The sequence below is a fragment of the Somniosus microcephalus genome, chromosome 4 (genome assembly GCF_052327205.1).
Source record: "Somniosus microcephalus isolate GS21.2 chromosome 4, FLI_Smic_1.0, whole genome shotgun sequence".
In the NCBI taxonomy this organism is placed as follows: domain Eukaryota; kingdom Metazoa; phylum Chordata; class Chondrichthyes; order Squaliformes; family Somniosidae; genus Somniosus; species Somniosus microcephalus.
Window position 1 is genome coordinate 248,096,297 of NC_140990.1, and position 24,102 is coordinate 248,120,398.

The 24,102-nt window shown below is 40.1% G+C and overlaps 1 protein-coding gene across 3 annotated transcripts in view; it reads left to right on the top strand.

Annotated features, from left to right (window-relative positions):
• LOC147120347 (WAS/WASL-interacting protein family member 1-like) overlaps positions 1–24,102 on the top strand; it is a 123,774-nt gene that overhangs the window by 40,352 nt on the left and 59,320 nt on the right. The window contains exon 1 of one of the 3 annotated variants that reach the window (XM_085986147.1): positions 1,388–1,551. The exons of the other annotated variants lie outside the window; for them this stretch is intronic. The gene's annotated coding sequence lies outside the window, so the exon portion shown is untranslated. Of the gene's footprint in view, positions 1–1,387; positions 1,552–24,102 lie in introns of those variants that run through there. 3 annotated transcript variants of the gene reach the window in all.

The window sequence follows — 24,102 nt, forward strand, 5'->3', positions numbered from 1 at the left end:
GGGGAATCAAGGGATATGGAGATTGGGCAGAAAAGTGGAGTTGAGGCCGATGATCAGCCATGATCTCATTGAATGGCGGAGCAGGCTCAAGGGGCCATATGGCCTACTCCTGCTCTTATTTCTTATGTTATTATTACAAATCTGGTTATATTATTTAAGTTTTAATAGTAGAACAATTATACTGTCCTGTTTAATATTTTTATATTAGGAGGATCTAAATGCTGATTAATGCACTGTATTTATGGTGATTCAGGCTGCTTTAGAAAATGTCCGTAGTGTTGCCGGAGCAGATATCGGAGGACTAAATTCTCTGTCACTCTGGAACAATCGGCAGGGCAGGGAGCCGGGTAATAGAACAGAAACGGATGGGAAATAGGATGCAATGAGCCCACAAGAAAGGAGTCCACATATTTTGAAACTTTCTCAAGTCCATTTAGTATAATTTAGTCTGACTGGCATATGCCCATAGGCATTTTGTCCACATGTTTATAGTGAGAGGGTAATATACCCAACTATTTATGTACCTATTAAAATGTACTTGTAAATTTAAGTATTCACCTGAATATGTACAGATTTTTTATGTGAGTGACATGCAACTCCAATGTAATTTGATTTGCTCAAATATGTAAACTTTGCAGATGACAGAACCCTAAGAGGAAATTGAGCAGCTTTCTGCTGTGTAGCAAGCTGTCAAAAGGATGTTGGCTGCTTCCTTTGTGGATCAAGTAACTCAGCAAATGTAAGAAAGTTCAACTTTTAAAAAAAAAAAAACTGATCAAAAATATTAGGAAGTATAATTTAGATCTCGCTCAGCGAAAAGTGTATGAGAAAAATGACTCCCGTTAAAGATATTTTGTGTGTTGATGTGAAAATTAAAAGCTCCCCACAGTTTTGGTTCTGCTATAAATACTGCTGTCGCAAGCATTGCTGTTTCTACTTTATAAGTTACAGTTCTGGAACTCCCAGTAGCTGGGATAGTCAGAGGAAAACCAGTGAATTCCAGCCTGGCTATTGTTTTTACTTCCAGAAGGTTTGTGAAGATGTGAAATATAAAAAAAAGTGTAATTATCAGACATACCAAATAAAAATACATAACTTTTTAACTGAATAGAATGACAACTATCAGCATGTAAATGCATTCTGACCTTACAACAGTGACTACACCGCAAAAGTACTTCATTGGCTGTATAGCACTTTTGACTTCCCGTGAGGTCGTGGAAGGCGCTATATAAATGCAAGTCTTTTTAAAATTAGTATAGGGTATGTGGCAGAAATTGTCAATATATTTCTGGCAGAAGCATGTGATAAGTGTTCTAAAGAGTTCTTTTTAGGTCACCATTACATTTACTGTTACTATGTGTGATTTTAAAAAGGTGGAAACAAGCCAATTGTGTTGTTCCACTGAGTCTAACCACTGTGAGAGCACTGATCTCAACTGAGGTGCGGTGAGGAAGTCTGACGTTCAACATGCAGCTAACAGGAAGCAAGCAGAAAGAAATTCAGGGAACTGTACAAATTTAAAGCTTTGAAATAAACTGAAACATTCTGAAGGTAAGCAAAGTTATTTAAACATAATACAGTGATAAATGCTGCCTTTGGCATTCCCAATACTTCAGTGAATTAGTATTTGTAGCCAATTTAAATCTTTAAAGGTTCAACAGGTCTGCAACAGATGAAGCTTTATTTTCAAGTACTCTAGTTAAAACCACAAGTGATTTAGAGGAACTGAAACATGACTGAAGTTTGCAGCATCTTGCAGTCAGACTCAAAATATGTTGAGCTTCAGAAGCTGTTTAGAAACAAAATGCAAAACAAACATGGAACAAACATCTTTACTGTGGAAGTATTTTTTCAGACATATAAATTAATTAGAAAATCAATTGTGCTGCTTCTGGTTTATGTAAAATTCTGAGTAACATTTGACATGGTTCAGAACAGAAGACATATAAATGCTATATTGCGATGTGACTTTCTTCTGAAGGAAGCTCTTGTAAAATATACTTCTACAACAGTCCAGAAAAGTGCTAAACTTTTGGTAATATGCTGATACGACAAATAAGGTATTTTGTTATACAATGTTCAGCACTAAAGCTGTACTTTAAGTACTGAATCGTTATTACAGGAAGTAAACTTCCTATACGTGTACTTCATTTTCAGAACATAAAATTTAGATCAATAAAATTAGTACCATGCTAACAGTATTTTTGAACATGACAAATTGTTGGAGTACAGATCCGATTGAGGAAGTATAACATTGGTCCATTTCAATAAACTCTTTTTTGACAGAATACCCTGTTCAACCCTTTTGAATATGGAATGATATGTTCAGGTTTTTAAATACAGTATTTGTATTTAATTTTTAAATTACTATTGAATATTTATAATTATAACCTCATGCGGGCAGCTAATGTTTCCATTAATAGTGTTGAAAAGTACAAAACCCCTTCATGTATATTTTTTTCTAGTAGGTGATGGGTTGAACAATTAATGCATGCACATCAGTGGGACAGTTAGTTGAAAACTGGGGAAACAACTTGGTAATGAAATGAGGAGGTGTATGTTGAGAATTATAAACTTTTGAATATCACAATTTTATTAATAGAAAATGTCTTACATTCTTGTGAGCAACTGACTCCACATAAAGCTAGTACTATGGAAGTGTAATGCTAAGTGTTGTTTAACATAACTTTATTGGAATAGTGGACTAATAGTTGAGCACTTTATTCGGTCTGTGAAATTTCAGCATCAGGTACAGAGATTGTTGAGCCTATAGTATCTGCCTCAGCACAGTGTAATGGAGTGTACGGAAAATAAAATAAAACTACACCAGGGTGGCAACATGTGGCTTCGGTGTGCTCAGCTAGCACAAACTGAAAATAGTAAAATGTTAAAAAAGCTCTCCTCATGCTTTTCATTATTGTCGGGGGTGAGGGCAGTAGAATTTAAAGGGGTTTAATTTCTAGATTAAATTTTGTGTGTTAGTATAATAGCTATAGCCACTTTTGTGCTGCTAACACATCCCACTTAGCGAATTATGTTTTTTTGAAGAAATAAGAGAACTGGAGATGCATCTTTTACATGAAGCAAAAACTATGAGAATTGGAATGTGTGTGGGTTTTTGAGTGAAGTGCTAACGTAAGCCTTAAGTTCAGTGTTTTTCCTAAAGACTAGCTGATTTAGCAACTGTGATGAAAGATCTGTACGCTAAATGTCTTGTATTAAACAGGAAATATGAAAAAGTGTGACTTTTGAAGCCTGAAGAGGCTTTGCTAATGGACTGGGAATGCTAACCTGTAGAGAGAATTGTCTTGTCTCGCATCTATTTAAAAAATAAACAGATATGATGTAATTTGCATTTAAATTTATATAGTCAGATTTGTCTATCCATCTCTCCAGAAGCAAAGATTTGTAGATTTACAGATGCAGACAACCTACTGGCTTTATCATCTGCTCTGTTGATGGTCAAATAACCTACAGTGACACAGCTAAGGAATGTGGGGTTTGAGAGTACATAACGGAAGTGTCCGAATGGAAGTAGAATGCTTCCATTTTGTCTTTCATGATCGCTGAGACAGGAATATCTTTTTTACCACCGGTTTACAATTGCATTTAAACTTACTGAGGTTGCAAAAATATACTTAATTATGTAGCAATTCAAAATTTAGCTACTTTAATTCAGTAAACTTCAGTATTATAAGTGATATAAGAATTGGGATTATAAAAAGTCAGTATATTAGTAGCTATATGCTGTGGTTGATAACCAGATATATATTTTTTGTCTTAATCCTTTTAAGGTATTTAAATGAAAAGAATTTGACTAGTTTCTGAAATCAAAGATATTCCTTAAAATGGATCCTCTGTAAACGCCTAAAACACCAGTGCTTGTAACACAAAGCTTTTACTATAAAAGTCTCATTTGGTAGTGTCAACATATTTCCAAGAGACAGCTACAGAAAGCAGAGTCCCACTTGCTGACAATTGCGTAAATGTCTCATTCTACCCAACTAGCTGTTCATTTTGGCGATCAGCTCTTCCACAAACATTCTGAATATTTGGCGCCATTTAAAAAAAATTAGCACGTGAGAAGTCAACCATTTTTGTTTGAAGATTGTAAGTTTTTAAGAGCCATCTAGTGTGTAGGCTGACAATTATCTGTACCCATGTGTCTAGCATGAGCTATTTTGAGCGCTGGGGAACAATTACTAAGCCAGAGAAGGCTCTTGTAAATAATGTGTTAAATAAAATATAGCTTGGCATGTTGCTGGGTGCAAAATTCAATTTTTCAAGAAAATAATTCTGCTCATCAAACTGTTATGCGCTCCTAGCGGAGGAGGAACACTTGAATTTACAATACATTTACTTGTTCTTTCAAGTGTTATTATTTGTGGTGGTTAGTAGTTATGGCGAAAAGGTAAAAAAGCAGAAAACTAAATCACAAGATGGGACTTTTTTTTGAGCAATTTAATAAATCCTATATAAAGCATTCTCAGGAGGAGGTAATGCTAGAAGATTGTTGTGATCAATGTTCCCTCTAATTTTTTTTTTCGTGCGCTGCGCACTTTAGGGGGAACATTGGCTGTGATGCTGATGTATCTTTTCTAATGTATATTGCCTCAATTTTGCAAACCATGTGGAGCAGTTGATTAGAGTATTAAAATTTTTGACCCCAATTTTGTTTCTCTTTTTTATTTTTATTTTTTCTATCAGCTGTCAATAGTTGGGATGTTTACATTTTTAAACTATAAATAAAACACAGTTGACTCTAATCAGAGACTTGCCTGAGAAATTTTCAAAAATCACTTGATTTAAAAGAAAAAGAACTCAAACTAGAATGAGGAAAGTCTCTTGCTCTTGCACTCACCCTCTTTTTTAAAGTCACAAATAAATTTTACCTGGATAAAGCTTTTGAAATTTGTTTTCTGTTTACCATCAAACAAGTATTGCTGAAAGCTGAGGAGAAACAGTTGGTCTGACTAAATACTGCCTATGAATCCTAGAAAAGTATGCACATTGCACATGCTCAGACAGCAGGATCTGCCTTCAGCAAATAGCATCAGTGCTCTCGGCAAAAATATTTTAGAGGAGGGGGAGGTATACAAGTAAAACCTTCAAAGTATTAAAAGACAGTTCAGTAGGTTAATTTAATCATGTTATTGTTTTTATTTTCTTTAAAATCTTTGGTCATTAGAAATTTCAAATACTGAGAAATTGGTCTTTTTTTTTTCCCCAAATAAGCGTCTTGGTTGATTTGATTGGATCACCTTTGTATTATTTTCTTGGTATGTTCTCCTGACTGGCCATCCATAATTGGTGGCTTTTGTAAGATAAGTAATTTCTGATTTGCAGTTTTCTAGCTGCTTTGCACATTTTAGATTCATACATTCCCTACCTCTTCAGTTCTGATTGTCTCAAAGTAAAACAGCAGCAAATCATAGTAATTCTGGCCAATTGTAGACCCTGGATAGTCTTGAGAGGATAATTTAAAATATGAGAGCAGCCAAGAGGTTGAAAATCTTAGAAGCAGATTGATATTCCTGAAAGAAAAGAGATCTATTTAAGTTTTTAAAAAGAATCAAGTAAGCCAGACATTTCACCTCCAGTCCAGATCTGCAGCCTAAAATTTTCATGAAACTTTATATGTGCACATTTCCCTCACCAAAAGGCACTTAAACTCTGACCTTACCCTGTGTTTACTTAAAGCAATTAGACTGTGGCATATAAAGGAAAACTGTTTCATCTTAGCATCCAAGCAGTACATGATGCATTATATAGTATAATGATCCTGTCCTTATAAAACAGTATAACATCCAACTCAGAATTCTAATTGTAACTAGTAAATATCATCAACCAATCAAATTATCAAATTTTTTTTATCAGCATTTTTTTCCTTGATAACTCAACTTTTACGATAAGGGTTGTAACACAATAAAGGGAGGGATTATTATCTGCATCTGTCAAAGGGTTGGTGCCTCAAGTTCCTGGTCTCTCTTGGAGGGGAGGAGAGAGACATACAGAGAAGAAGGGAGAGAAACTAGATGTGAGAGGCAGTCAAAGAAAAATGAGACCTGCAGAAGGAGAGATTTGGAGGAAGAAAGAGTAATGCAGTCAGTTAAAGATGATGACAAATGAAATTGAAACATATAAAGAGAAAGGAGATTTAGGGAATGGAAGACAAACAAACACAAAAGGGGAAGTGGGAGAGAATTGGAGAGTGATAGGTGAGTGAAGACAGTTGTTTGTCATTTTGTCTGTTAACGCTGCAGAAGATAAATTAGTACTACTGTAATATCTTTTTAAAAAAAAAAAAAAAAAAATCTAATTCAGCCTGGTGAAATTCTTGTTGAGCATTTAATGTTACCTCATTCCCCAAATGACTTAGAGGTGAAGATGCCCTCATTGAGTTATTTAAAAAAACACAAAGATCACCTGGATTTGGTTAAATTATTCAAAGTAACACTTTGCTGCATAGAAAACCTACTGAGCGAAATAACAAATCAACAAACTGCATGAATATATCTTCCTCATGAAACTAATTGACTATGGCATCTGCTCCAATCGCACTACATTCCAGGAACTGTATTAAATGTTCTGTGGTTTTCTTTGGAAACCCTGTCCTGGAAATGCAGTAAAAAACATGACATCCACTTCAACTACCACAAGTAACATCCTTGGTGAAAAGTGCGTTACTTTCAGTTTTGCCAGGTTTTTCTAATTTCTAATTGTGTATGTTTTATATAAAGAACCATGTTATGTTTAATATCCAGAATTAATTTGGATGATAGCTATTATTAATTTTAATAAACAAGCTATTGTGACAAATTTAAAAAAAAAGATTTGCTGCTGTAAAATCAGTTCTAGAACCATCTAGAACATAACTGCATCTTGAAAGCATCAGAAAACATGGAACAGCAAACTAGGCCTGTATTCTCTTGAATTCAGAAGAATGAGAGGGGATCTCATTGAAGCATACAAAATTATTACAGGGCTTGATAGGGTGGATGCTGGGAGAATGTTTCCCTTGGCTGGGGAGTTTAGAACAAGGGGCCACAGCCTCAGGATAAAGGGTAGGCCATTCAGGACTGAGATGAGAAGAAATTTCTTCACACAGAGGGTGGTGAATCTTTGGAATTCTCTACCCCAGAGGGCTGTGGAGGCTCAGTCATTGGTTATATTCAAAACAGAAGTCGATAGATTTCTGACTAGTAAAGGCATCAAGAGATATGGCGATAGGGCCGGTGAATGGAGTTGAGGCAGAAGATCAGCCATGATCTCATTGAATGGCGGAGCAGGCTCGAAGGGCCGAATGGCCTACTCCTGCTCCTATTTCTTATATTCTTATGTACCTGATTTTACAGTAATTCATGATGAGGTTTTAAGAACTAATGTAAGATTCTAACAGCTGAAGCTACTTCCAGAGCACACTGGTTTCTCTGGGGTGAAAAGTCATCTGCCACAGCAAGGGCAATTAAGTCATGACTTTAAGCATGACAGAAACCTTATGATATTACAGAGTGCCATGCATTTTTTTGTCCAGTGACTTTCAAGATTTCTTTAAAATTGCTCTTCTCTGATAAAGTGGAGTCTATCCTTGTGTGTTAATCCCCCAGACAGTTCTTTAACCTGATATTAAATTAAAACTCACCTACCTATACAATTTTGTAATCTGGCAATTTTTGCAAGCCATTACCACATTGGCCTGGAATTTATGATCAGCGGCGAAGCAAAGGCTTTCACCGCTGGCCCCAAAATAAGCTTCACACAAAGATCTAGTGATCTCTGTGTCAAGAAGTTCGGGTTTTCCGACGTGTAATTCAAATCAACGGAGTTTAGTGGGAATCCCATAGTGCGAACTGCTGTAACACCAACATGCTGTCTAAGCAGCCAATCAAAATGCAGAATTCTCACACAGCAAACCAGGAAGTGGGTAAGCACCTAAAATTCTAGCTTTTTAAAAATGTTACAGGGAGCAAAACAAAGATTGGGACTCTTGCCTGGGGGGAAAAGACAAATCTGAAATAAATATGACCATTTTTAAAAAAAAGTTTCTTAAAATTTAATTTTTTATTAAAATTGATACATTTGACACAACACAAAATTAAAATTAGTTTTTCAGGGCCATAACCTTTGTTTAGCAGTCAATATGCTGTTAAATACCCAGTTACACCTAATCCCTTTGGGTCTAACCTTTAGTGGGAATTTAACAGTGTAATTACTGCGGAAGAGCTGAAGTTTTCATTTTCTCTGATTTGAGAGATTTCACTGATGGCCGGCTCTGGCGGGGGTGGGGGCCCACAGCGCAGTCTGTGGAGAAGCAGTGAATGACAGGCCGCAACTTCAGGATTTCCGCATTAGGCTGCGCATGTGCTAAATCCTGAGGCTGTGGTCAGTTCCAAAGGCGGAATGACGGCGAACACTGCCAGTTCACCGTCATCAGGACTGCAAATTCTGGGCCATTATTTCAGAACTGCAAAAAAGTGATAACAGTGGGGATAGCAAAATTAGGATTAAAAAAACCTTTTTGGTGCTTTTCTTTTTTAACGTATTTTACATAAGGACATAAGAACATAAGAAATAGGAGCAGGAGTAGGCCAATCGGCCCCTCGAGCCTGCTCCACCATTCAATAAGATCATGGCTGATCTGATCCTAACCTCAAATCTTCTATCACTCTGCATCCACCTGAACCCATGTGATCTCCCGGGAGAGGCGAAAAACCAGATAAAGACCCAATGGCCAATTTGGGAGAAAAAAATCTGGGAAATTTCTCTCCGACCCATCTAGGCGATCGAAATTCTTCCAGGAGATCACTCTGTCCCTATATTTTCTACAGTACTTACCTTCTGTAAAGGCGATCTCCACCCCAGCCAGGAACAGGAATAAAACCATCTCCTGAAATCTAACACAGAATTAGAACACAGTAGGAGCAGAACCAGAACACAGTAGAAGCAGAACCAGGCTACACGGCCCCTGAGCCCACTCCACTACCCACAGGGCCATGACCATTCCGAACCTAGACTCATGTCCAAATTCCTGCCCGCTCCCCGTAACCCTTAATTCCCTTTACTTCTAGGAAACTATCTATTTCTGTTTTAAATTTATTTAATGATGTAGCTTTCTGGGGCAGCAAATTCCACAAGCCTACCACCCTCTGAGTGAAGAAGTTTCTCCTCATCTCAGTTTTGAAAGAGCAGCCCCTTATTCTAAGATTATGCCCCCTAGTTCTAGTTTCACCCTTCATTGGGAACATCCTCACCGCATCCACCCGATCAAGCCCCTTCATAATCTTATATGTTTCAATAAGATCGCCTCTCATTCTTCTGAACTCCAATGAGTAGAGTCCCAATCTACTCAACCTCTCCTCATATGACCACCCCCTCATCCCCGGGATTAACCGAGTGAACCTCCTTTGTACTAACTCGAGAGCAAGTATGTCTTTTCTTAAGTATGGACACCAAAACTGTATGCAGTATTCCAGGTGCGGTCTCACCAATACCTTGTACAACTGCAGCAATACCTCCCTGTTTTTATATTCCATCCCCCTAGCAATAAAAGCCAACATTCCATTGGCCTTCTTGATCACTTGCTGCACCTGCATGCTAACTTTTTGAGTTTCGTGCACCAGGACCCCCAGATCCCTTTGTACTACAGTACTTTCCAGTTTCTTGCCATTAAGATAATAACTTGCTCTATGATTTTTTCCTGCCAAAGTGCATAACCTCACACTTTCCAGTATTGTATTCCATCTGCCAAATCTCTGCCCACTTACTTAACCTGTCTATGTCCCTTTGCAGGTTTTTTATGTCCTCCTCACTCACTACTTTCCGTCCCATCTTTGTATCATCTGCAAACTTTGATATGTTACACTCGGTCCCCTCCTCCAAATCGTTAATATAGATTGTAAAGAGTTGGGGACCCAGCACTGACCCCTGCGGAACACCACTAGTTACTGGTTGCCAGCCTGAGAACGAACCATTTATCCCAACTCTCTGCTTTCTGTTAGAGAGCCAATCCTCCACCCACGCCAGAATATTACCCCCAATCCCGTGATTTTTTATCTTGAGCAATAATCTTTTGTGTGGCACCTTGTCAAATGCCTTTTGGAAGTCTAAATACACTACGTCCACTGGTTCCCCTTTATCCACCCTGTATGTTACATCCTCAAAAAACTCCAGCAAATTTGTCAAACATGACTTCCCCTTCGTGAAACCATGCTGAGTTTGTCCTATTAAATTATGTTTATCCAAATGTCCCGTTACTGTCTCCTTAATAATGGACTCCAACATTTTACCAACCACAGATGTTAGGCTAACGGGTCTATAGTTTCCAGCCTTCTGCCTACTACCCTTTTTAAATAAGGGTGTTACATTAGCAGTTTTCCAATCTGCCGGGACCTTTGCTGAGTCCAGTGAGTTTTGGATAATTATTACCAATGCATCCACAATCCCTACCGCCACTTCCCTCAAGACCCTAGGATGCAAGCCATCAGGTCCAGGGGATTTATCCGCCTTGAGTCCCATTATTTTACCAAGTACCACTTCCTTAGTGATTTTAATCATATTTAGTTCCTCCCCCCCTAGAGCCCCCTGTTTGTCCAGTGTTGGGATATTCTTAGTGTCCTCTACTGTAAAGACTGATACAAAATAATTGTTCAGTGTTTTTGCCATCTCCATGTTTCCCACCATTAATTTCCCGGTCTCATCCTCTAAGGGACCAACATTTACTTTAGCCACCCTTTTTCTTTTTATATAACTATAGAAACTTTTGCTGTCTTTTTTATATTTTTTGCTAATTTACTTTCATAATCTATCTTCCCTTTCTTAATCAATCTTTTAGTTATTTTTTGCTGTCTTTTAAAGACTTCCCAATCTTCCATCCTCCCACTAGATTTGGCTACCTTATATGCCCTTGTTTTTAGTCGGATACTATCCTTAATTACTTTACTTAGCCACAGATGGCTATCTTTTCTTTTACACCCTTTTTTCCTCAGTGGAATATATTTTTTTTGGAAGTTGTAAAATAACTCCTTAAATGTACACCACTGATCATGTACCGTCTTACCCTTTTAATCTATTTTCCCAGTCCACTCGAATCAATTCCGCTCTCATACCTTCATAGTCTCCTTTATTCAAGCTCAGCACGCTTGTTTGAGATCCAACCTTCTCACCCTCTAATTGAATATGGAATTCAACCATGTTATGGTCACTCATTCCAAGGGGATCCTTTACTAGGACATTTTTAATTAATCCTGTCTCATTACACAGGACCAAATCTAAGGTTGCTTGCCCCCTGGTCGGTTCAGTTACATACTGCTCAAGAAACCCATCCCTAATACACTCGATGAACTCATCCTCAAGGCTGCTCTGCCCAATTTGATTTGTCCAGTTAATATGATAATTAAAATCCCCCATAATTATAGCTGTTCCCTTATTACAAGCCTCAACTATTTCCTGATTAATACTCCGTCCAACAGAGTTGCAACTGTTCGGAGGCCTATAGACTACACCCACTAGTGTTTTTTTCCCCTTATTATTCCTTATCTCCACCCAAACTGTTTCACTATCCTGCTCCTTTGACCCAATATAATTTCTCTGTATTATAGTGATTCCTTCCTTTATTAACATAGCCACCCCACCTCCTCTCCCTTCCTGCCTGTCCTTCCTGATTGTTAAATAACCTGGTATGTTTAATTCCCAGTCTGGTATGTTTAATTCCCAGTCATGGTCACCCTGCAGCCATGTTTCTGTAATGGCCACAAGATCATACCCATATGTCGTTATTTGTGCCGTTAACTCATTCATTTTGATACGAATGCTACGTGCATTCAGATAAAGAACTTTCAAATATGTTTTGTAACACTTAGTTCCTGTTTTTTCCCTTTTCAGTACTTTACTTTTTACTCCATACCTTCTGTCCCTTCCTGACACGTTCTGTTTTTTAATTCCCCCACTGCTACCTAAGTCTATGACCTTCTCTGTTGTCATTTCTATTATTTGCTCTCTAGAAACCTCCCCCCCCACTAATTAGTTTAAAGCCCTCTCTACAGCCCTAGTTATATGATTCGCCAGGACTCTAGTCCCAGCACTGGCCAAGTGGAGTCCGTCCCAACGGAACAGCTCCCTCCTGTCCCAGTACTGGTGCCAGTGTCCCAAGAAGCAAAACCCATTTCTCCCACACCAGTCTTTGAGCCACGCATTTAACTCTAACTTTATTTATCCTAGCCAAATTCGCTCGTGGCTCAGGTAATAACCCAGAGATTATTACCCTTGAGGTTCTGTTTTTTAATTTGACCCCTAGCTGCTCATACTCCTTTAACAGAACCGTCTTCCTTGTCCTATCTACGTCGTTTGTACCAACATGGACCACGACAACTGGATCCTCCCCCTCCAAGTTTCTTTCCAGCCCAGAAGAGACGTCCTTAACCCTGGCACCGGGCAGGCAACACAGCCTTCGGGACTCCCGCTCTTGACTGCAGAGAACCCTATCTATCCCCCTAATGATACTATCCCCTACCACAACAACATTTCTTTTTACTCCCTCCACTTGAATGGCCCCCTGTACCACGGTGCTGTGGCCAGGTTGCTCATCCTCCCTGCAGTCCCCGCTCCCGCCCTCACAGGGAGTAAGAACCTCTATCCTGCTGGACAAGAGCAAGGGCTGCGTCTCCTTCAACACTACATCCTGGATCCCTGTACCTTCCTCACTCGTAGTCACGCCGTCCTGTCCCTGACCACGGACTACATCTGCAGTAATTAACTTCATAGGTGTGACCACCTCCTGATACAGAGTCCAGGAACTTCTCTCCCTCCCTGATGTGTCGCAGTGTCTGAAGCTCGGTCTCAAGCTCCATAACATGGAACTTGAGTTCCTCTAGCAGCAAACACTTGTCGCAGATGTAATCACAGTGAGCCTCAATGGGGTCCACCGGCTCCCACATCTCACAACAGTAACACATCACCTGCTCCATTCTATATAATTAATTAAATTTCTTATTAGTTATGAAGACCTGCCTGGATATAGATGATAATATCACACCACTATTCAATAGGACTTACCAACTTAAAGGTATAAAAGAGAAGAGAAGGAAGAAAACCAACCAACCAGCTGATCACCAACCTCCTCCTTGAATACTGTCTGTGGGGCCTGTTTGGTTGACTCGTCTCGCTGCTCCGCCTCCGCAGTGCTGTCTAAGCCTGGGAGTGGGGGGGGAAAACAGAGCAAAAAACACACCCTCACCTCCCACTTGCCCGAACTTTCCTACTTACCAAAACTCCAGCAGCACTCAATGCACAAAGTACTCCCTTTTATACCCGGATTCTACTTCCGGTTTAAACTGCCCAATAGTTTAATATACCCTTAAAAAATTAAACTTACTTCAAATAATTGACTTCTTAACACACTAAAATTCACAAAATACACTTAAATGATTTTTCTCCCACTTACCAAAACTCCAGCAGCACTCAATGCACAAAGCACTCAAACCCAATCATAAAGCAACCTTGCTTCTTTCCATGCCAACCATTTTAAAAACAGTACCGTAAAAGCTGCTGCTTCTTATCAATTTCAATTTTATTTGTCACATAACCAAATACAACAAGTGAAATCCAGTCAGTGAAATGCTTTTTTCTTAACGAGCCGAGCGCACCAAGCAGCAAAGGACATTTAGCTGCCTGGTACGCACGGAGCCCGCAAGGATGGCAGCCATTTTCATCGGCGCCATCACAATAGGGTCCGCTCTCGCCTCGCTCCGCCTTTCCTGCACTCCTGCCCGACAATCTTCAGCCGCCATGGTACCGACGTCCCGGGGCCTGCTTCTTCCTGTCTCTCCTTCCACCCGGTCTGACCTCCGAACCTCCCGCGGTGTCCGACCTTCCAGTGCCTGCTTTTCCCGGAACCGTGGATGACTTGCTTCCACATCAAAAATGAGTTCTCAGGTGACTGATTAGTCCAATGTGGGACCTACAGTCTCTGTCACAGGTGGGGCAGACGGTGATTGAAGGGGCGGGCGGGTGGGTGGGGTGCTTGGGTTGACGTGTGCTCCTTGCGCTGCCTGCACTTGGCTTCCGCTTGCTACCGGCGAAGAGACTCGAGGTGTTCGGCGCCTTCCCGGATGCTTCTCCTCCACTTTGTGCGGTCTTGGGCCAGGGATTCCCAGGTGACGGTGGGGATGTTACACTTTTTCAAGGAGGCTTTGAGGGTGACCTTGAAGCGTTTCCTCTGCCCACCTGGGGCTCTCTTGCCGTGCCGGAGCTCCGAGTAGAGCGCTTGTTTTGGGAGTCTCGTATCGGGCATGTGGACAATGTGACCCGTCCTCAAAGCACTGGAGAGGTACCACCAACGCAGCCTCCGCAAGATCCTGCAAATCCATTGTCAAGATAGGCGCACCAACGTCCGTGTTCTTGCTCTTGCTCAGGCCAACATCCCCAGCATTGAGCGTGGTCAGAGCTTTGATCAGCTCTGATGGACGGGTCACATTGTCACAGTGTAAAAGCAGGGTGTTCCTGAGATGTGATTTGCACCAAAGTTCATTTATAAACAACCAATCCACTTAAATGTTGCAAAAACCTGAGAAATTTTATTATGTTGGGGTGGATATTCAACATTTGGGAACACTACTATGTTTTGTTATTTCCAAGCTGATTGTAACCTGTGCCTTTTTTATATTTTGTGTCTTAACTTTCAAATGAAATGGTTCTTTAATCTGTTTAATCTCTAATGATCTGAATACATAGAACATTAATACTGCTGTAATATAATGGAAAGCATATTTTACAAAAAAAAAGATAATGTAAATTTATAGGATTGGCATTTGTAAAGCCACATAACTGTATTTGGTCTCCAATTTACATAAGATTCTTTTATTGTTCCCAATATTTTCAGAACCTACTTATGACAGGCTTTAAAATTCAAATAAAATGGCTGGCGTGGCATATTTTATCAATTCAATAAATATATAAGCTAACACAACCTGTACTCAACATCTGAAGGAAAGGTTGTAAGTTTGAAATCCACAAGTGACTGGCATTTATTGTCTCAGACGGGGAGTTTTTTCAGTTCTATTCCCTCAAGATGGATTGCCTCATTATAATCTGATGTTCCATCTGACAACCTGGCTGGGGTTGGGGAGATGAATGCTTGCTGACTATAAAATGCAGAGCAGTATGAGGAAAGGTTAAGAAAGTTGATTTTGTTCTCATTGGAAAAAGGGAGCTTTGTGTCTTTTCGTGTCTTCATTAAAGTTTTTACTTGAAGGCTTCAGCTTCTCCCAAAAGCCAGGGTTTGGATGTGATATTGCAACCCAGAGCTGTGACACAAGATGGATTTAGATTGTAGAGTCTGAACATGGGCAGTGTACCTAATTTCACAGGATGCATTTGTAACATTCAGTCAACTGTATTAATAGAATATTTTACTTCATTTTCCAGCAGTTTAAACTAATTTGTTTTTCAAAATTATCTGAAGAAAAGCTAGAGGCCAAATTGCAAAAGCATAATTCAAGTAAAGGTTATATTGCGTATTTAAGAAAAAAGAGAAATGTGTCTTGTAGAGAGAAAATGAGAAAATATGATGGTGTACTGATTACACACCTTGTAGCTTTTGTTTTGTTCTATAAACTTCAGAAAGTTTATTAAACTGACTAGGGCCAGAGGGGGAGAGTATTTCTTCAGGCTGATATTTTGTTTTAGATCGTGCACTATATGGCTGATTCAGAAAAAGTTTTTAAGTAGTATATTTTCTTTTGAGGTTTAAATAACTGTAGTCCCATAAATCCTTCCACCTTGCAGGCATTTTGTAAAAATCTTCCTGAAAAGACATTCTTATTGACATTTTATTTTACTTTACACTATTCAATGGGACAATTGTTAATTTCACTGCTGTGCATTGACCACATTTTTGCCTTTAGGTACATTTGAAGGCATGGTCAGTGCAGTGATACTCCAAAACTTTAGACCACAGAATAGTTGGGCATGGTTTATGTTCTTGATTCCCTACAAAACGAGGTCCAATTCTCGCCAATATTTGCCGATCATCCACATTTGATACTGACGATCAGCATTTTGTCTACTTGTCATCATTTATCATGTAAAATGTGGAAAGACCGAGTGCTTCTAATTGTCGAATTGAGAGAACTACAGATGAAAATTGTACTGGGAAGAGTGCTGTAAAATGTTCAGGCAGGGAGATGATGCATTGATAGTAACCATCAGCATTGAACTGCTGCCTCTAGGCGAGGGACAATGGTATGATCTTGGAGCATAGTTCCAGGACTTATTTCTTCTGAGGTTGATAAACAGAATTCTATTTAACACAGTTATGGCTTCTATTGACAAGAAGGGGGAATTGTAGTGACTCTAAAAACTACACCATGATCTAAGGTGATTCTTGCATATTGGATTCTTTGGAGGTCCATAGAGTAATCTGAAAGGGGCAGGCTGCATTTGCAATCATGAGGAATATGAAGGACAGGTTGTGGCTTCATACAAGATTTTAAAGCATCATAAAGCTCAGGAGAAACCACTTAATTGTTTTGTAAGACTTTTGACCTGTGCTTCATGCAGAACTCATGAAATCACTGGAAATATTTGGGAACACATGACAAAATCTAGATTTTACCTGGAATGTGTATTCCAGCTCCAAGATCTATGTAAGGAAAGATGGGTGACTCACTTGAACTTCACTCTTGAAAGAAAAGTAAGGCAACGCTATCCACCATCGCCCATCTTCTTTAATGCTTTGTTGGATGACATTATAAGGGATGACTTCAGAGTCTGTTCTGGGTATTTCTGAAAGATTTACAGAGCTCCTTTTTCACAGATGATATTGCAGTGTTGGCAGACTCGTCTTGTAACTTAGTATGGCCCATTGTTCAAAATGGGTGTACTGCAATCAGTGGAATATGGTGGTGCCTCCCCATTATCGTATTATGGCGTTGTGTGGCTCAAGAAAGGATCTCTGAGCTATTGATTCGAAAGAGAAAAGGCCCATCTGTCCCAGTTTGTATCAGCACCTGAAGGTCCTAATGGATGCCAACTTCAGCCTGGACACAGTTCTTCAGGACTGTACTAAGAGGAGGTAAAGGGCACTTTGGTCTTCCTCAGTGATTGATTAAAAAAAGATTGGAGGTGAATTGTTGCAGCAGCACTGATAAGCTTTTACTAGTTGTCTCTTATTCCCAAACTTTGACAGAAGTAGAAAGAAGTGAATGGTTAAATTGTTAGTATTTTGCAGGTGTATGAGCTTCAGAAATTTTTCTTATGTGGGTTAGAGTCCTTTTAAGTTGTTTATAAATCACAAACCTGCCAATCATATGGGCAGTCCGATTCCTCCCTGGATTTTGGCCCCAACCCCAAGAGCGGGAGAAACGTTCCACAGAATAGGACCCCATAGGTGAAGCCAGGATTCTCAGCTGCTACAGCTGGAACAAAGAGGGGCACAGTCCAGAGGATTGGCCTTGGGATGTGTTACTACTTTTAAAGGCACTATATAAATGCAAGTTGTTGTTGATTCCTAGTCTAGGTGCTAATCATGAAGACTGAATTCAGCAAAGTGACTGCTGGGTATAAAACAACACCCTTTAAAATGATTGAGGCCATTCTTGCACACAGTTTCAGTGAATAGACAGTCCACTGAGGGATTACATAGTACTGGATGTGTATGGTAACACTGGTAGGACCACACTTTGTGTAGAATGACCAATACTTGAGGGTCAACAAGGGGAACCTGGCTAGTTTAGACCATCTTGAGCTAGCAGAGGCTCAACAAACTGATCTTTCATTTAAAGGAAGAAAGGGCTCAGGCCACTTGGGGTATCATGGGCACATGGCTTGTAGTAGCAAGATGTTATAGTTACAAAGGTGGGCTTTTGGTCTGTCCTTCATAAATCAAAACCAGTTGAGTGGAAACTGGAAGAGATCTAACAAATACTACTACCCTGCGTGTACTGAAACAATTTTCTAATGGTAGGCCCTCTTGCAGAGGTAAAATGAACAAGGACAGGTAGATTTAGTGCTTTTATTGCCCCAGCATCTCTAAGAACATAGATGTATTTTGCACCAGTACAAACAGTGAGAACTTGCAGGATTGTGAGAAATAATTTTGTTAAGGAAACGATGACTAACTAATAGGGCAAACTACTGCAGGCCAGAATAATCTCTTTCTTTGTTGTAATCTAGCCTGAAGTTCAGTTAGGGTGCTTTGTTTTATTTGCCCAAAAGAAGGAAGCTTGCGATCAGTTGAAGTCAAATACGGAGTCAGAGGACTGTTTACTTGAGCAATTGCCAGGGTCTTTGTGAAATTGTTGCAGAAATGAAGGCAAGTGATGAAGTGGCAGGCATGGTGACACTGGGAGCTGTAGCTGTAAACTTGCATGTAGGCAGCCTGGGACCCTGGTTGCTTGATGCTAAATGTTTGAGCTTGCAGCATCCTTATTTAAGTTCATACACAGGAAAGGGGCTCAAAGGTGTCCTAAAACATTGCTAGCTTCCTAACAGATGGGTCAACTAAGCACAGCGTCATGAACCCAGGAGTAAGAAAAACAGAACTTAGCACTGGCTTCATGGAACATCAGAACTCTTGGCAGAAAAGGTATAGAAAGGCCATAATGGAAAATTGTGCTGATGATATGACAGCTGGCTTGCCAGGACGTCGGTATTGCTGCACTGAATGAAAAGAGGCTGGCCAGTCACGGCCTCTATCTCCATCTCCTCCAACAGGGAGAAAAAACCTGCATGGGAATGGATCTAAATGAAAGTAGTTTGTACCAAGCCATTTCCCCTTCCCTGTCTCTCCATTCGTGCTCCAAAGACAAGAAGGTTGTCAAAGTTCAGTGTGCAGTCCATGCAAAAAAAAAAACTCCAATCAATCTTAACCTTATGGTGCTGCATTGGACACTGCTGTGACTCTGGTGCACAGTTCACTCTCCCTATAGCTCTAAATTAGATCCCATTACGTGGGATGGTTAGGGTGTACTTGGGTGGTGGCCAGCCTCTTCCATGATTGACAGCTATTTATCAGACCTCATCAAGCAACCGGGGTCCCAGGCCTCTACCCTTTGACCTTCTCAGCATAGATATGTAAATCACTGTATAGTATACAATTTCAGTTCCTTGTTATGCGTATCAACATGATGAGGGGTAGGACGAGTGGAGGCAGGGAAGCTGAAGCGGCTGTAGAGGAATGAGTTTTATCTTGGTAGTCAGTTCTGCTTTACTGTCAAACAGCTGACGAAGATCTTCCTAACTTTAGTCAACACCATTAGCATTTTGATCAAGTGTAGGGAAAAATGAGTGAGACTAAACGAGTTATCCTTTGATCTGTTACAAAAAACATTAGCCTATGGTGTGATCCAGAACCAACTGTATTCAGGTCAGTTTCGGTTAAATCAATTTTTTAGTATAAATTTGTTTTGCTGTGGCCATTTTGTGCATTTTTTGTTTGGATGCTCATTTAATATGAAGGATACCAAGTTTCAACTTCTGTCATCAAGCACTCTTGGGTGATATATAGCATGGGCTCAATGTAGACGAAAGGGTCATATTTCCATTTCCACTTATTCTTGTGGGCTTGGAGTGCAATTACCAATTTAACACCAAATTATGGGTAGATTTGTACTTTGCTTGTGTCCACTATGAATTGGGCTGAAATTGTCCAAACCTTTTTCCCTTGTAGTCACCTAAGAAAGGAGACTTTCATCCTCTCAGTAGCTGGATTTGAACCCTGCTTTTGTGCTAATCCTCTGCACCACTCAATTCCCCTATTTGACTAGTGATAACCTAACTTAAAACGACACCAGCTGGTACTCATGCTGGTTTTTGTCCGGCACCAGTGCAAAAATCACACTTATAATGCTGTTCGCATCTTTCACACTATTTAACTGTTGGGGCTTTTTTAGTTTCAAAAATGGTGCTAGCAGTGAGGCTACTGGAAAGTGGTGGTACAGTGACAGTCACAGCAGCCAATATAATCTAAACTGCATATTTCCCCCATGGGATAGATCACAATATATGGCATCAGCATGTCTCTATTGTATTGAAGCTTGGTTAGGTGGTTGCTTGATAGACAGTAGGTATAGGTGTAGAGCATCCACCTGGACTTCGAGGGTTAAGTTACGAGGAGAAATTACACAAATTAGAGTTGTATTCCCTAGAATTTATAAGGTTAAGGGGTGATCTGATCGAAGTTTTCAGGCTATTAAGGGGAACAGATAGAGTAGATAGAGAGAAACTATTTCTGCTGGTTGGGGATTCTAGGACTAGGGGGCATAGTCTTAAAAATTAGAGCCAGGCCATTCAGGAGTGAAATTAGGAAACACCTACACACAAAAGGAAGTAGAAGTTTGGAACTCTCTTCCGCAAACGGCAATTGATGCTAGATCAATTGTTAATTTTAAATCGGAGATTGATAGCTTTCTGTTAACCAAAGGTATTAAGGGCTGTGGGCCAAAGGCAGGTATATGGAGTTAGGTCGCGAATCAGCCATGATCTCAATGAATGGGGGAACAGGCTCGAGGGGCTGAATGGCCTACTCCTGTTCCTGTGTTCCTAGTCCAAGGTCCTGTATAAAGAGAAAAGAAAGAAAAAAATGCATTTATATAGTGCCTTTCATGACTTCAGGCCATCCCAAAGCGCTTCACAGACAAGAAAATACTTGTTTTTGAAGTGCAGTTATTGTTGTAATGTAGGGAAACCTGGCAGTCCATTTGCAAAGAAAAGCTCCACAAATAGCAATGAGATAAATGTATTAGTGATATCGATTGAGGAATAAATGGAGATGAAAAGTTTTGTTGCACTGATTCTTTGCATGGGAGAGGGTAAACATAAGGGCCCGGCATTTGCGGTCAGCGGCGAAGCAAAGGCATTCTCCGCTGGTCCCGAAGTACTCTTCACAAAACATCTCGTGATCCCAGTGTCAAGAACTTCGGGTTTTCCGACATTCAATTCAAATCAACGCAGTATACTGGGGATCCCCTAGTGCGAGCTGTTGTGACGTCCACCGGCTGTCTAAGCAACCAATCAAAACGCAGAATTCTCACAGACAGTTAACAAGGAAATGAGTAAGCTCTTAAAATTCTAACAAAGATTGGGGCTCTCAAATGGGGAGAAGGCAAACCTGAAATAAAGATGGACAAACTTTATATAAAAAAAAAACAAATTTTAAGTTTCTTAAATTTAATTTTTATTAAAATGGACAAATTTCACACTGCATAAAATTTAAATTCGTTTTTTAGGCCCATCACCTTTGTTAAGCAGTCAATACGCTGTTTAAAAACCCCAATTACACCTAATCCCTTTGAGTCTAACTTTCAGTGGGGAATTTTAACAACGTACTTACTGTGGAAGATCCGAAGTTTGCGTCACTTTCCCCAATTTGGTGATTACACAGATTGCCGGCTTGGTGGGGCACTGCACAGCCTGTGTAGGAGCAACTTCAGGATTTGCGCATGTGCCAAATCCTGAAGCTGCGGTCAGTTTCAAAGGTGGAATGATGGTGAACGCTGCCAGTTTGCCGTCATCACGACTGCAAAATCTGGGCCGTTAGAAGTATTGTTGCTTTGTTTCTTTGCAAAAGTTCTGAGCACTCCTGAGGTGAACTGGCCTTTTGAAATAGAAACATAGAAAAATAGGAGCAGGAGTAGGCCATTCGGCCCTTTGAGCCTGCTCCGCCATTCAATATGATCATGGCTGATCCCCTATCTCAATACCATATTCCCACTCTCTCCCCATACCCCTTGATGCCTTTTGTGTCTAGAAATCTATCTATCTCCTTCTTAAATATATTCAGTGACTTGGCCCCCACAGCCTTCTGTGGTAGAGAATTCCACAGGTTCACCACCCTCTGAGTGAAGAAATTTCTCCTCATCTCAGACCTAAATGTCCTACCCTGTATCCTGAGACTGTGACCCCTTGTTCTAGACCCCCCCAGCCAGGGGAAACACCCTCCCTGCATCCAGTCTGTCTAGCCCTGTCAGAATTTTATACATTTCAATGAGATCCCCTCTCATTCTTCTAAACTCTAGTGAATACAGGCCTAGTCGACCCAATCTCTCCTCGTACGACAGTCCTGCCATCCCAGGAATCAGTCTGGTGAACCTTCACTGCACTCCCCCTATGGCAAATATATCCTTTCTTAGGTAAGGAGACCTAAACTGCACACAGTACTCCAGGTGTGGTCTCACCAAGGCCCTGTATAACTGTAGTAAGACATCCTTACTCCTGTACTCAAATCCTCTTGCAATGAAGGTCAACATACCATTTGCCTTCCTAACTGCTTGCTGCACCTGCATGTTTGCTTTCAGTGACAGGTGTACAAGGACACCCAGGTCCCTTTTGTACATCAACATTTCCCAATCTATCACCATTTAAATAATACTCTGCCTTTCTGTTTTTCCTACCGAAGTGGATAACTTCACATTTATCCACGTTATACTGCATCTGCCATGTATTTGCCCACTCACTCAACTTGTCTAAATCACCTTGAAGCCTCTGCATCCTCCTTACAACTCACAATCCCACCTAGTTTCGTGTCCTCAGCAAACTTGGGAATATTACATTTGGTTCCCTCATCCAAATCATTGATATACATTGTGAATAGCTGGGGCCCAAGCACTGATCCCTGCGGTACCCCACTAGTCACCGCCTGCCACCCCGAAAAAGACCCATTTATTCCTACTCTCTGTTTCCTGTCTGTTAACCAATTTTCAATCCATGCCAGTATATTATCCCCAATCCCATGTGCTTTAATTTTGCACACTAACCTTTTATGTGGGACTTTATCAAAGGCCCTCTGAAAATCCAAATACACCACATTAACTAGTTCTCCCTTATCTATTCTACTAGTTACATCCTCAAAAAACTCCAGTAGGTTTGTCAAACACTATTTCCCTTTCATAAATACATGTTGACTTTGTCTAATCCCGTTGATATTTTCCTAAGTGTCCTGTTATCACATCCTTTATAATAGACTCTAGCATTTTCCCTACTACTGATGTTAGGCTAACCGGTCTGTAGTTCCCTGTCTCTCTCTTTCGTTTTTTAAATAGTGGGGTTACATTTGCCACCCTCCAATCTGCAGGAACTGTTCCATAATCTATAGAATTTTGGAAGATGACAACCAATGCATCCACTATTTCCATGGCTACCTCTTTAATACTCTGGGATGCGGATTACCAGGCCCTGGGGATTTATCGGCTTTCAGTCCCATTAATTTCTCCAGCACTTTTTTTTACTAATACTAATTTCCTTTAATTCCTCCTCCTCACTAGACCCTTGGTTCCTTAGCATTTCTGGGAAGTTATTTGTGTCCTCTTCCGTGAAGATAGAACCAAAGTATTTGTTTAATTGCTCTGCCATTTCCTTGTTCCCCATTATAAATTCTCCCGTTTCTGACTGTAAGGGACCTACATTTGTCTTCAGTAATCTTCTTTTTACATACTTGTAGAAGCTTTTACAGTCCGCTTTTATGTTCCTTGCAAGTTTACTCTCATACTCTATTTTTCCCCTCGTAATCAATCTCTTGGTCCTTTTTTGCTGAATTCTAAACTGCTCCCACTCCTCAGGCTTGCTACTTTTTCTGGCAACTTTATATGACTCCTCTTTGGATCTAATAAATTGGTATAACTGAAATTTGCTACAGGATTCAAGTACAAGGTCAGTTATGGTATAATGCAATTTCACACAATTGTCTGAATAAATGTAGACTTGCCCTATCCGGTCGCATTATATTTATGATCCACAAACAGTAGGCGGTATAACTCAATTCTATCTGCCCAAACAGCATTGCCCTGTATAAAAACAAAAATGGGTTACTAGAACAAGAAGCCAAGGAATTAATATAAAGACCTGTGAGATTTGATTTGTATCTCACGAGTAGGCTGAACTGATGACAAGCCAACAAAGTTATGGTCGGTGCATTTAATATATAATTTACAGGTCTTTATAATATATTCTATTTACATTCATAGAATCATAGAAGTTTATGGCACAGAAGGAGGCCATTCGACCCATTGTGTCTGTGCCGGCTGAAAAAGAGCTATCTAGCCGAATCCCGCTTTCCAGCTCTTGGTCCGTAGCCATGTAGGTTACGGCACTTCAGGTGCATATCCAAGCACA